We start from the raw sequence: 14157 nt of genomic DNA on the forward strand, positions 1-14157 counted from the left end.
GTTGAACCTACTGGTTAACTCATTAGACATCTATAATTTAGGAGCTCATCTTCTCAAAAGAAAAAGAACCCTTAATCATGCCCTAGTTCTTTCTTCTAAGAATGACCATAACTGGGAGTTTAACATCAATGGACTAATTGGAGGGTTGAAAAAATATGTTTTGGAAAGACAGTGATAACTTAAGAATTGTCTTTAGATGAAGGTTTCCTTTTTAAAACCTGAACTGAGCTTTCTCGAAACAATAACTGAACTTTGAAATAAGAGCGAACTGCCAGGTTAGAAGCTCCAGGAGGGCAGGGATGTGTCTGTGTTGTTTATGACTCTAACCTTTGGGCCTCGGTTAGTACCCAGGTCATAGACACGCAATAAATGCCGAATGAATGAGTACAATATTTATAGTATTGTGGCTGTCCCTTCGAGTAATAATAAGCCAAAGGGGGATAGAAGATGTCTGTAAGCCAAAACTGAAGTCCTTATGCTTGAAATGTCATCACGTCTTTCTGGTCAGAAATTACTTCGTCTGTTCAAATTAAGAGAAGATTGTGATGTAAAGGAAACAAAGTGAGATGTTCTATTCATATTGTGTTTGACATCTGCATTAAGTTTGGAGTAAAAATTCCCCAACTCCTATTGTGTTGAAATTGTCAGATGTTTCTTAGTGGTATTGTTCGTTCCAATTTGAAGTGAAATTAGGTTGCTGCCATAGAGTAGACATATGTTTTACGTTATTAAAATGGCGTGCCTTCTGGGCATCGCTGGGTACTCCAAAAGCTTGCAAGGTTTCTCTTGATGCTGTGCCCTATTGCTATTGCAGAGTCTGATAACCAGATTGGGTTTATTCCCTCCCTGAAATTCTTTTGATCATTTCACAATACATCAAGTTCATGCACACAACTAACTGGCTCAGTTCTCTAGTCTTCTCCGATTACATCTAAAAGTTTAGACATTAAAAAAAAATGGTGAAAATCCTTTCCCTTCGCCGCCCTCCCCTCCCTTTCTTTCCCTAAAAATGTTTTTTTTTTGATTTCATGAAACTAGTAATAATATTAATCATTAATTAATTGTACTGATACTATTGTACTGATACTATTAGGCGATGTCTGTGCCATTATTTCGAACCAAGCCTGTAGACATAGAGCAAGTGGTCAAGAGAGATGACAACTGATGGTAGCTGAAGTTGCTTCTTAGAATAATTAAGTACTACACTGGCGATTATATTAATGCTGAAATTTCTTATTAAATGTATTTTGTGTGTGTGCATGTTGTTGCTTGTTTGTTCCCTTACAGTCTTCTTGGGATGTGAGAAACACATATGCTTAGGAAACAGAGCCTCCTTTTCTCCTGTTGGTATGGAAGACATATGCAGAAGGAATGAAGGGATGTGTTTTCTCTTGCCAGGGCTCTGTGAGAAATAACACTGGTAGAGAAAAAGACTCACAGAGAAGTAAAAGCTTATGACACTTTCTCCTGGAAGATTAAGCTTACCTTCTTCAGTGTTTCCCCTGCCTCAGAGAGGCACATTTGGAATGACCAAAGCAGAGTGCCCAGCTTCTCTGCTCAGAGTTAGCCAGCCTTTCGATCTCCGTCTTCCTCTTTCCAGTGTGAGGGGAACATTGCATGACCATTTCTGACTTTTCCTGCCATTAGCACACTCAGCCTAGATGAATAATTCCTAGTTGAGGGGGGTGGGGAATTTTGGCATTCACAGAGAACCAAGTTGATATCTGATGTGTCCACTGGAGAAAAGGGAGAAAGAATTATTCTTTGGGACTCTGAAAATGTAAACACAAATAGAAAATTAAAGCTGAAGAATCCACTTGGAGTCAATAAAATGTGCTAAACTCTCCATTTGTCATGTGACTTATTCTTGGCATTCAAGAAGCCAGAGGCTCTTGTGGTCTAATCTGGAAAGAGTCACTGACTCGCTGCGTCACCTTGGCCAATTGGTTGATCTCCTTGTGCCATAGTGCTCAGTCCAGCTGCTGGATGGGATGAAAAAGCAAGACCTCACTGAAACCAGATGCTGCCTCTCTGAAAAGCTTTCAGCAATAAATAATATCGTATATACTTTGTTCCTGGCAGCAAGTACTGAACTGTTGTAACCCCCTGTTTTCACTTGCTTCTAAATTTCTGGAAATTTCTCCTTTGGGCTTGAATTTTTCCATGCTTGTCCTCAGCCCAAAGCTTTTTGGAAAGTTTGACCAGAATTTCACTTAGCTATTTTTCCTGAATGATGGGAGAACAAGGGCACTGCATTGTTTTTTTGCTCATAAAATAAATTTCAATTTTTCCTGGTCTACCTCAGAAAAATAGCTGAGCTGCTATATTTAAAGCATTTAGTAAAGGAATCATGGTACAGTAAAGAATGCCTGCAGAAGACGATTTTAGGTTGCTTGGTATATTCTGTCTTTAAACAAGACCACACACCATCCGGACACATAAAAAGTTTGAGTTTAATTTTAAAGATGGGCAAAATGGAAGATTCCAAATATTTTCTCAGTAACCCATCCCTGGTTACCAGAGGCAACTTGAGCTACCATCAGTTGTCATCTCTCTTGACCACTTGCTCTATGTCTACAGGCCTGGTTCCTAAAAAGACTTCATGATTATGGCATTGAATTTTGAATAAACTTGACCATGTCTTTCAGGTAGCCTTCAAAGAACGCTTCTCTGATCATCATCCTTTCATAGCACTTATAATTACATACATGTGTGATATCTTCAATATGTTTCCCTACCATACCAATAGCTCCACTAGGGCAGGACCATCTGTTTTACTCACCATTGTCTCTACAGCACTTAACTTACTGCTGAACATACAGTGGAACCCATTGCTGATTGAATAAAATGGCCTTGGGTACAGTTGTTCTTGCTGGAATTTGTTCATAGATTTGCCCACTCAGACATGCATGCATACATTCAACAAGCAACATTATCTACTTTGTGCCAAAGCATTACTGGGAATCCATCTGTACTATGTCAGCACAGAAGTTCGTAAGGATTTATTACATATACAGCAAAACAAAAACAATTACATTATTTGGATACCATTACTGTACCTATAATTGGAATATTGGACTAAAAAAGCCAAAGCCAACCCCAGGGAATTTATCATTTATTGAACATCCCTATGTGCCTGGCACTGTATTCAGTACTTCAGAGAACAATCAGTAAGACCATCTCTGGCAGGAAGTCACTTACAGGTTAACAATGGCAAGAGGACAATACTAAAATAACTATTATACAAGGGAGAACATAATAAAGAGTCAAAAGCAAGAGAGAGATTACTGTACCACAAGAGATCTTGTGATCTTATGCAAATCTCCTGATGAATCAAGAAAAGTGTTTCCTTTTTGGTCAGAGGTCCCAGGAAATAAGCAGTTATGGTTCCTTTCAAAGCCACATCCTACACTTCTCAGTCCTGCTAGCCTTGCATGCTCTCTCTGTTGCCTTCAACCATGAGAAACTGGTCAAATATATCAGTACTGGAAAACAAACTGGAATGAAGTCAAGCTCTTGACATGAAGGTTCTTAGGGTTGTTGTTGTGTCCAGAAGACCCTAAGACCTCTTCATGTTTTACAGGCATGGGTATGTTTTTGTCTTTAGGTTTCCTTGTTTTGCCCCAGGTTTGAAGAACATGTTGCAGTGACATAAGCGTGCACAATTATAGGTGATTGAATTGAGGACTAAGCTCCAGCCACACTGATTTTCCTTCTGTTACCTCATCCACCAGGCTATTCCCTTGCCTGGAATGCTTTGTGCTCAGATTTTGGCATAGCTGACTCCTCTTGTCATCCAATCTCAACTCAACTGAAAGATCTTCTGTGGTCCCAGTTAGATGAGTAAGTCCCCCACCCGCATTTCCATCACCCTGTTATGCTTTCTTTATAGCATTTATTCCGTCTAATAGTTCTTTTCTCGCTTACTTGTTTATTTTTTATTGTCAATTTTCTTTCACTAGAATGTCACTTCCATGAAATAGGAGACCTTTATCACCGATTTGGAGGGCCCTGGAAATTGTGTGGCATATGATAGGCACTCCCACATGTTTATTGAATGATAAATTGAATGTGTGAGTGGCTAGGTGCTGAGGGAAATGGCCTGCAGTCCTATTGCACTCTTTGCCTGAAGAAAACTTCTTGCAAGAATATCAGGTGCCTTTGCCTTAGCTTGAGGTGCCTTTGCCTTAGCTCCAGCCCATACCTCTCTACATGTGCAACAGTGGGCACTAGGAACACACATATTGATGTTTTTCAATTAAAGGATGGCATCTTGGATACAGGTTCCCTTTAGGCTGTAATGTTGTTGAGGCCAGTGTCTCTCAAGATTTAATTCATGTTTCTTAACCTAAGCCTTTCACACAACTGATATACCAGGTGTGATTTAGAATTTTGCTTCAGGTTTATAAAGCTATTTATGCTGTATATCTTCTCTGAAACTTTTCCAGCACATTTTAAAAGCTCTACAGTTTTGCTTGCTAATGATTTTCATCTGCCAGAGAGCTTGTCTAGTTAAAAAGATCACTGAAGACACTTTTGGCACATATATTTCATATTACTTAAGTTAATTTTGTTTTAATTTTGTTTTGTTTTGTTTTGCTTTGCTGGGAAAACCTGTAATAAAGGAAGAGAAAAAACTGACTTCTCTTTTTAAAAGTGAAGATGTTACTTGGGCGGAGAGTTGTAGTTACATAAAATGTACTTCTCTAATTCTTAACTGAATCAAAAATGGGACAAGCAGATAATTTTTGGAAATAGTTTGGGTTGAAAGGTTTTGGCATATTCATGGGTTCTCTCAGCTGCTCAAAAATAATTTTGAAAGTCTTATTTGCATTCTCCAAATTAAAGATTTTGGCCAGAAGGAAAGACTAAAATCATGGTTTTTCTCAGGTTGACTTGTTGGGTGTTAGGAATTTATAAGCAGGATTTTGAAGGGAGATCATAGATGGGACCTTTGTACAAAGTCATTGGGCCAAAATAAACACTCCATTGTTCCATAGTTTTGTATTGAAAATAGGAAAACATCCCTATAATTACTCTATTAAGGGGACACAGATTACCAGATTTATAAGAAAAGGCCAGTGGTTGATTGAGCCACTTTTTGTGTGAAGGGTGGTGCACAGTAACTGCCAAATTTCTGTCAACACAAGAAAAAAACATCCATATATCAAAAAAAATTTTTTTTCTCATGTATTATGTAAGAAATTTATGCATGCTAGTACTTAGCAGAAGAAACTTTCTGTTTTCAGCAATCTGTTGAAAAATCTTGATCAAAGGCATTTCCTATTTGAAGCTTAAAAGTGACAATGTAAATACAGATAAATTCAGTCTTAGCATCTTTTTACCACGTTTTCACCCTGGCAATAATATTAACTATGGTGATCAAAATAAAACTGCTAAATATAAAAACATTTTTCTCAGGAAACATCTAGGTGGCCCAGTTGTTTACGCGTCCAGTTTGGTTCAGGTCTTGATCTTGCACTTCATGAGTCTGAGCCCCGTGTAGGGCTCTGTGCTGACAGCTCAGAGCCTGGAGCCTGCTTCAGACTCTGTGTCTCCCTCTCTCTCTGTCCTTCCCCTGCTCGCGCTTTGTCTGTCTCTCTCAAGAATAAACATTTAAAAAAATTTTTTCTTTGATCTTGAAATAACAAGGCAAAAAAAAAAAAAAAACCCACCCACTACTCATCCTACAAAAGAAATTGGTGTCTAATTATCACTCTTTTCTGCTGCCAAGGTGGGTTGTCATTGCGGCTGCTGGCTGGGCAACTTTTCTCACTCACAAGGTTATTTGTCCCTTCAGAGGAAAGAGGATCAAAACCCAAAGATGTGCCTCCTTGTAGTGAGATTGGCTCTGTTTTCGTTCAACCAAGCCTCCTTTACTGGAGGAGAAAAATAACATTTTATCAGGGCTCATAACTTTCTGGACATTATGCAAGATAATGGAGGAGGCAGAGATGAGGTCTTGCTTCCAAATGTCAGATCTCTTTCCCTTTGGGCACTGAGGAATGAAGGGGCAGAACTGAAAAGCTCTAGATCATTTTTAAGTAGATTTTTTTTTGTGACCCACATGATCACATTTATCAGGCACCTTTTCCAATATGAAGCAGTGTCAGTTTAACAGCAAATATATTCAGTAAGTCTCTCCTGTCCAAAGGACATTGATAGTTTGGTAAAGAGAAGACAGCGTACATCTCACTGTCATAGACAGGCTGTGGTAACCTGAGTGAGCTCAGGTGACAAAGAAAATACATTGGAACTACAGAGGAAGAAAAATTCCTCCTGATTTGGTAGCTGAGGACAACTTTCATGACAGGCGGGGTAGGCCTGGAAAGCTTGGTAGATCTTACAAGATGAAAAGAGCTAAAGTGTGGAGAGAAATAGCTGGGTATGCCAAGTAGTATTGAACATTATCAACTAAGAGTTTGAGCCAGTCCATACAGCAAAGTTAAAGAAGTTGAGTATAGAGGGGAATATAGCTTAAAAATAGACCAGGACAGGGGCGCCTGGGTGGCTCAGTTGGTTAAGCGGCTGACTTCAGCTCAGGTCACGATCTCGCGGTCCGTGAGTTCGAGCCTGCGTCGGGCTCTGGGCTGATGGCTCCGAACCTGGAGCCTGCTTCTGATTCTGTGTCTCCCTCTCTCTCTGCCCCTCCCCCGTTCATGCTCTGTCTCTCTCTGTCTCAAAAATAAATAAAACGTTAAAAAAAAAAATTGAAAAAAAAAATAGACCAGGACAAGTTGTTTGGGGCCTTGATTGTCAGCAAGGACTCAGGGTCCTTAGGGAAGTCATTAAAGAATATTAAACAAGAAAATTTCATGTTTGGAGATACACTTTCAATTCCTGGCGGAAAATTAAATGATGAATTGGAGACAGAAGAGTTGGACAACAGGGACTGTGTGGTAATCATCCCCAAAATGAACAAAGGGAATAGATCCACTTTTGTATGTGATTACAGTAAGACCTCTTCACAGATTAGTGTATTTCAAAGGAGTAGTATCGGTTTAGAGCACAAATTAAGTGGAACAATTCGGTGGAGTTTCATTGTAATGGGATTTAGTTTGGTGATCCAGCTGTGGAATTAGGAACAATATCTCATGATGATGCAGATCACAGTGAGCTGATAAACCCTGTAGGACATGTATATTCAAGTATATACATCAGTACACATTTCTCTTGTTAAAATTCTGGCCATCTTCTTACTATCTGCAATGCTGAAGATTGGAAGGCTGTGTGTCTTTGCCAACAGTTAAGGCAGCTCATTCCCTACAACTACAAGATGTCTGAGTCCTGAAGGTGAATCTGTCTGGCAAGTTTTGAATTTGACAGCCTTCATGAGAGTGAGTGTTCCACACTGTGTTTAACTGAAGCCCGTGTCACAGACACTGCCTAACTTGTGGTAGGTCACTCAGTTCCTGCTCCATTTGAGGTCTCAGCTGGTTTCAGATCCATAGTGGAAATACCCCCCTTGCCTAAGCTGAGTTAATGAAATACATTCACTCTTGTCATCCCTTCATCTTTGAGATATAAGATCTATGATTTTTTTTGGTTCTATGATTTAAAAACATCCCATTATTAACTAAAAATGGAGCCAAACTTCATTCTCACGACCAAAAAAAAAGTGAACAAATGGAGGGACTCTTCAGCCCACCTTCCCTATGACGCGCGCGCCCCCCTTCCTCACCTGCAACAAGTTAATGTAACATTAGCACTAAACAGGCTACAACTTACAACAATTAAAATTGTGATCAAAGAGGTGAAATTGTCATGTGGATGTTCAGCTTTAGAAATGATAATGAGGAAGACTCAGACAGTCAAACATTTGTGAATGAGTGGGGGCACTTACCTCTGAAATGACTGACATGGAAGGAAATGTCCACACTGTCTTAGAGAATAACAGATGTTGCCAGTTTAGTTGAAGGGGCAAGACAGAGCCATGATGGAACTCAGAGTGGCACATACGGTGTTATCTATTGCATACTTTGCCTTTTTGCTGTAAGGCGGGGACCACATTGGAACATGAAAAATAAAATCTTTTCAGACTGGGAAATAATTAGATGTCAAATCACAGACTTTTAAATTTTCTAAATACTGATGCAACTCAGTTGGGGCTCTAGAAATGACTACCAGTGCCCAATCTTTTATTAACGTATAAGGAGTGCCTGTTTTGCACAAGCTCTGTCATATTCAGAGATAGATTGTTGGCACAAACTAAGTCAGTCACCTATCCTCTTGGCTTTTCGTCTCTTTTAATGAGAGGAATAGCTGGAGTGTTTTCTAGGGAAGCAGTTGAAGCTGCTAGTCAACTCTATGGGAAATGTTTGTGAAGGATACTATTATATGACATGCAGAATAAATATATAAGGAAAATACTTCTGCATACATGAAATATAAAAGGAAGCCTATTCGGAATATCTTTTTTTTAAGAGTAAAATCCTTTTATTTAAGCCACTGATTCTCTTTCTAAGGAATTCTCAGTAGGAGCTTCTGAGTTTCTTCTCAGTGGTTCCTGTGACAAGAAAAGAAGATGAATTATGGCCTTTCTCCAGATACTTTCTGCCATCATTTGAGACCATGAATGTGGCATTCTGGTGCTTTTGCACTCAGGAACTGACATAACCACAGATGTGTGAAGCTCACTCTGGATCATTACGCTACAGGGCTTCTGCCTGTGCTGTCATTTTATTGTTACTGTATTATTAATTATGATGGCTCTCAACCAACTGAAACACGCTATAGTCTGTAAAATGTTTCGGTTCTTGTTTTAATAAGTGTTTGCTGGAAGGTTCCACGGTGGTCTACTTGAGTAAGATGAACCAGCTTTGGCGTACCGATTTGTTGTGACTCACGTGACTAAATAAGATCCCCAGGTCCAGCTTACCTAGGGCTTGTGCATGTGTTTGTGACTTCCAGGGACAGAGATTGAGAACCATTTGTTAATCATTGTGCCCCAAATCAGTTTTTCACTGGAGTGAAGTGCTTAAATTAACTTTTTTGAAGCTAGTAAAAAAATATGCTTTTTTTTTTTTTTTTTTGCACTAATCAGACACGGCTGACACCAGAACTCTGGGAAGCCTTGTGACAGGACCTTGCCTGTGCAATCTCACATGTGATTTGCCGTTCTTCCTGGAAGGTCCACTCTGTGGCTTTTCTCTGGAATCTATGAAGAAAATGTTCCTCAGCCTAGCCTAGAAACAGGTATTGAGAAAGCTCCCCTTCCTTGTCATATAACACTGTGTCTGGGGAGGGCCAACTGCTGAGCCATGAGGGTGGGTAGGGTGCATATGGGGGTGACAGTCATGGATTCAGTGACCGGAACTCACCTGAGTAACCATTCCAACCCTCCTCTGTCAGTGTTGTCCAGGAGTGGGTGCCCTACACAAACTCCTCTTTATCAGAACCTCTTTTTATCTTTCTATCTGCATAAATTTGTGCGGGCTTGTTATTTTTGACCCTGGGCAGGGATATAGATTTAGAGCTCTCTAATACTCTTATTTTTTTTAATATACTCAGGACCCTAAAATGAGTGTCCATGTACCTGCCACCCAGATGAATACATCAAAAGTAAATATTTTTCCCATGTGTGCTGCCTAGCTTCTATTTGTAAAGAAACAAAGTACACAGGTGAATTTGAGGTTCCCTGTTTTGCCTTTCTCGGCATCACCCTACTCTCTGCTACCCCGGAACAATTGCCATGTGTTGACCTTTGTACAGTCCTGTTTTTATACATTTAAATTTTGCTACATATATAAAACATGATTATTGTATGCATGAAATACAAATTATTTGTGTATTGTAAAATACTCATGGGATGCCTGGATGGCTCAGCCAGTTAAGCGTCTGACTCTTGATTTCAGCTCGGGTCATGATCTCACAGTCATGAGATTGAGCCCCATGTCAGGCTGTGCACTGGGCATTGAGACTGCTTGGGCTTCTCTCTCTCCCTCTCTGTCTCATGCACATGTATTTGCACACTTTCTCTCTCAAAAAGTAAATAAATAAAAATTTCATATATTTCGCTTTATTATTTCTTAAATATTTATTTATTTTTAGGAGAGCGCAAGTGGGGGGAGGGACAGAGAGAGGGGGACAGAGGATCTGAAGCAGGCTCTGCACTGACAGGCAGATAGCAGTGAGCCCGATGTGGAGCTTAAACTCATGAACCAGGAGATCATGACCTGAGCCAAAGTCTGACACTCAACTGACTGAGTTGAGCACCCAGGTACCCCCATATATTTTACTTCAAATATGGACTGTGGTATTCTGGCAATCACTACTTTTACTATCAAACATTCTGTTTTCAGAATTTATGTTTTTATATTCCCCTTGTTCATTCTTTTAAAAATTTCTGTATATTACTCCATCTCATGAAAATATCACAACTTATCCATTCCCATACTACTGAAAATTTAAAATGATTCAATTGTTTTACAAAAATAAGTTGTACTGAAATAAATATCCTTAGACATTTCCTTTAGGATACATGTAATAGAGTTTTTCTGGAGTATATATCAGTGGGCTTACCACATCATAGGATATGTGCATTTTCGTGTTTGGTAGACACTAACAAATTGCTCTCCATAGTGCTCTCTTACCAATTTACACTCCCACCAGGTCCTTGCTCACACTTATTATCAGACGTAATTATGTGTGGGTTGGTAGATATGAATCAGTATCTCATTGTTTTAATTTTCATTACTCTGATTATTCGTAAAATTGAACATCATTTTTATAGGGCCATTAGGATTTCCTCCTCTGAATTATCTATTTCTACTCTTTGTTTACTCTTTTATTGTCTGTTCTCTTTATTGATTTACAAAAACGTGTAAATGTGTATGATCCTAATGTATATGTATTTTAATATATGTGTTTATATTTCATACATATGACTCATACTTTTTCATATATTGAAAAATATATTGTTGAAACTTTTGCCTCCTGTCTGTTGATGGCATTTTAATTTTTTTCATGACCTCTTTTAACACAATTTTAAAATTTTGATAAAGTTAAATTTCTTTTATTATTTTGCATTTTGTGCCTTGCTTAAGCAATCGCTTTCTCCTCCATGATTATATTATATTTAAATCCCTCCTGTACTCTAAGTTGCTTTAATTTATTTCTCAAAGTTTTGTTTTATATGTGTAGACATTGAATTTACATGGAGCTAATTTGTATATGTGGTGTAAAGCATGGATCTATTTTTATTCCATATGAAAAACCAGTTGTCTCAATACCATTTACTGAGCTCTATTCTTTGTCCATTATTTGCAGTGCCTTTTCTGTTGTGTTCTAAGATCATATATATGCTTTAAACGTTTCTAGGCTTTTTTTTCCCTGTTGATCTCAACTTTCCTATCCTTATAAGGTACCATGCCATGTAAATAGTATGCCTTTATAATAGGCATTTTTTTCTTGTGCCACATAATTGTGAGAATGCTTGAAAAGTTTCATTTTAAGTATGCTGTTAGGTACAGGTTTTTGGGTGACATATTTTTGTTAGATTCAGAAAACTCTGGATTTCTAGTTTATTAAGAGTTTATTATAAATGTTAAATTATAAACACTGGTTTTCTGCATGGTAGAATAACCATTTGATTACCTCTTTAAAATTATTAATGCAGTAGATTATATTGCTAAATCTTTCTGATATTGAACTGTCCTTGCATTCCTGGTCTAAATGTTACTTGTACAGGATGTTTCTATTGTATTATCTTTTGGGGCTTTTTTCCCCCACAATGTCTTGAAGCATATTTTGGCAGACTTGCTTTTTTTTAGGTATTAACTTAAATAATCACTCTTCAGAAATGTTTCTTTGCAAAGCTAAAAATGCAAAGGTTTTTCTTTCATTTTTTTCAAATACATATAGTTATTACCTGGCAATAATGATTCTCATTTCTGCCTACTGAGAAAAAACATCCACAGAACATGAGTCTATAACATCTATTCCTAAACTATGTGAGGCCTGCCACTTTCCCAAGACCATGATTATACTCACCTTCTCTTTCCCTTCTTAGAGTCTGGGTGAGGTGTGACCTTCTCAGTCTTCCCTGATGTGGGTCCCCTAACAACTGTGCTGATTCTTAAGGCAGCAGGAGCCTGCGACAGCCACATCATCAGTGCTGACCTTACACCCCATGCACCCCTCAGCTGGGCCGCTCACTCCCACATCAAGCAACATTAGTGTTCCCATTTCACACAGATTATCTATCCTTCTCCCAAACAAAGTAGAAAATCTAACACATTTTAATTGTTCTTTGAGATAAACTCACCTATTTTCCTCATCTAAAATTTTCTTTCACCGTTTTTGATCAGTAGAAAATGTGGCCTATATTGTTTTTACAAACAATATTTGTTTGAGTTGGCTATCATGTTTTACCTTTGTTTTTCCTCACCATTTATTTAGTCATCTAATAAATCCTTATTGTATGTCTTCTATTGGCCTGCTGTGGTTATAGGTGCTTGGAAATATAGCAGTGAACAGAACAGATAAAATCCCTTAACTCATATAATTGACATTCTAGTAAGAGGAGATAAATAAAAATCAGAAAACAAATAAAGATAAGTGCTATGGAGAAGAATAAGATATAAGAGTTATTATTAATCTGGGTTTTCAGGGAAGAGCTCAAAGATGAAATGATATTTTAATGGCTATTTGATGAAAATCTGGAAGAAAAATATCCCAGAGGGAATAGCATATACTGCATGGGGTCTTCAAGAAACATCAAAGAGTCCAGTGTGGTTGGAGCAGAATGGGCAGGAAAAGTGTGGTAGATGAAGGCAGAGATAGTGATTAATGGTGGGGGGAGAGGGTCAAAGGAGACCAAGTAGGACTTTTAGACCACTGTAAGCACTTTGGCATTTACTCTAAGTGAATGGGATGCCATCTGAGGGTCTTGAACAAAAAAACTGACATGTTCTTGTTTTAGCAAGATCTTGATGGGTGACTTATATATTTGGGGATAAGGGTTTTCAAGACCAGAAGCATGTAGACTAATTAAGAAATGTTTATAATAATTCAGATAAGAAATATTGGTGACTTGGGTGAGGGAGATAAAGAAAGAAAGAAATTATCACATTCTGGATATAATTTGAAGGTATATCTAAGAGAATTAGTTGATGGATTGGTTTTCAAGGTATGACTGAAAGACCTGAGAATCTGAAAGGATTAAGGTGATATTTAATGAAATGACCAACACTGTGGAATGAAAAGGTTAAGAGGGTAAAATCAAAAGTTTGTTTATAGATTTATAAATTTGAGATTCCTATCAAGCACCCAAGGGGATTATTAGTCAATTGGATGTATAAGCCTATAGTTCAAGGAAGAGTTTTGAATTAAAGTTATATATTTGGAGAACATAATCATATAGATGATATTAATGACATATTACAAATGAAATCACCTAGGAATAAGTGTAGGTAGAGAAGAGTGGATGATAAGGACTAAGGGTATTCCAGTGTCACATGGCTGGGAAATGAAGATGACACAACAAAGTAGACCAAGATGAAGTATCCAGTGAGGTAGTAGAATAAATGGAGAATAGTGTCGAAATACCAAATTATGATAGTGTTTCAAAGAGTGATCCGTTATGTTGGATGTTAATAAATCAAATGAGATGATTAAGAACTAACCACTAGATTTAGCAATGTAGAGGTCATTAGTGGCAAGGACAAATCTATGTCATTGGAGTGGTGGAGGTTAAGGCCTAACTTTAATGGGTTTAGGAAGGTGGACAAAGAGGAATTGAGAATAAGAGTCTAATGTAATTCCTTTGAGAAGTTTGGCTTTAAATGGGGGGCAGAGAAATGGGTCAACAAATATGGGTATAATAACTGGAATAGTTGGGATAGAACATTTTAAAAAAGACTTTCAGTATATTTTTAAAATGATTGATGTCTTCTTGCAAAAATAGTTCTTTTAATAATTATTTAAATTAGAATCTTTAGGTAGAAAACTGTTTTCATATTCCCTCCACCACCTGCTCACCACAAGACTTAGTGACAGTTTAGCTAGGTATCAAATGCTAAATAGATGGTTATTTCTCTGACACTTAAAGGTTTTCATTTGTGTTTTGACATTTGTTGTTCCTGAGGAAAAATCTTCTACTGGTATGTTTGAATTCATTAGTGGATAATCGGCCTCTTACTTGAAGTCCCTTGTTTT

The 14157-nt window shown here is 38.0% G+C and overlaps 1 protein-coding gene across 6 annotated transcripts in view; it reads left to right on the plus strand.

The window, feature by feature from the left end:
• The window catches only part of GHR (growth hormone receptor), a 278998-nt gene that overhangs the window by 99663 nt on the left and 165178 nt on the right, over positions 1-14157 (plus strand). For 2 of the 6 annotated variants that reach the window (XM_058718740.1, XM_058718729.1), the window contains exon 2: positions 9044-9195. The exons of the other annotated variants lie outside the window; for them this stretch is intronic. The gene's annotated coding sequence lies outside the window, so the exon portion shown is untranslated. The remainder of the gene's footprint in view (positions 1-9043; positions 9196-14157) is intronic. 6 annotated transcript variants of the gene reach the window in all.

Source organism: Neofelis nebulosa, chromosome 1 (genome assembly GCF_028018385.1).
Source record: "Neofelis nebulosa isolate mNeoNeb1 chromosome 1, mNeoNeb1.pri, whole genome shotgun sequence".
NCBI lineage: Eukaryota > Metazoa > Chordata > Mammalia > Carnivora > Felidae > Neofelis > Neofelis nebulosa.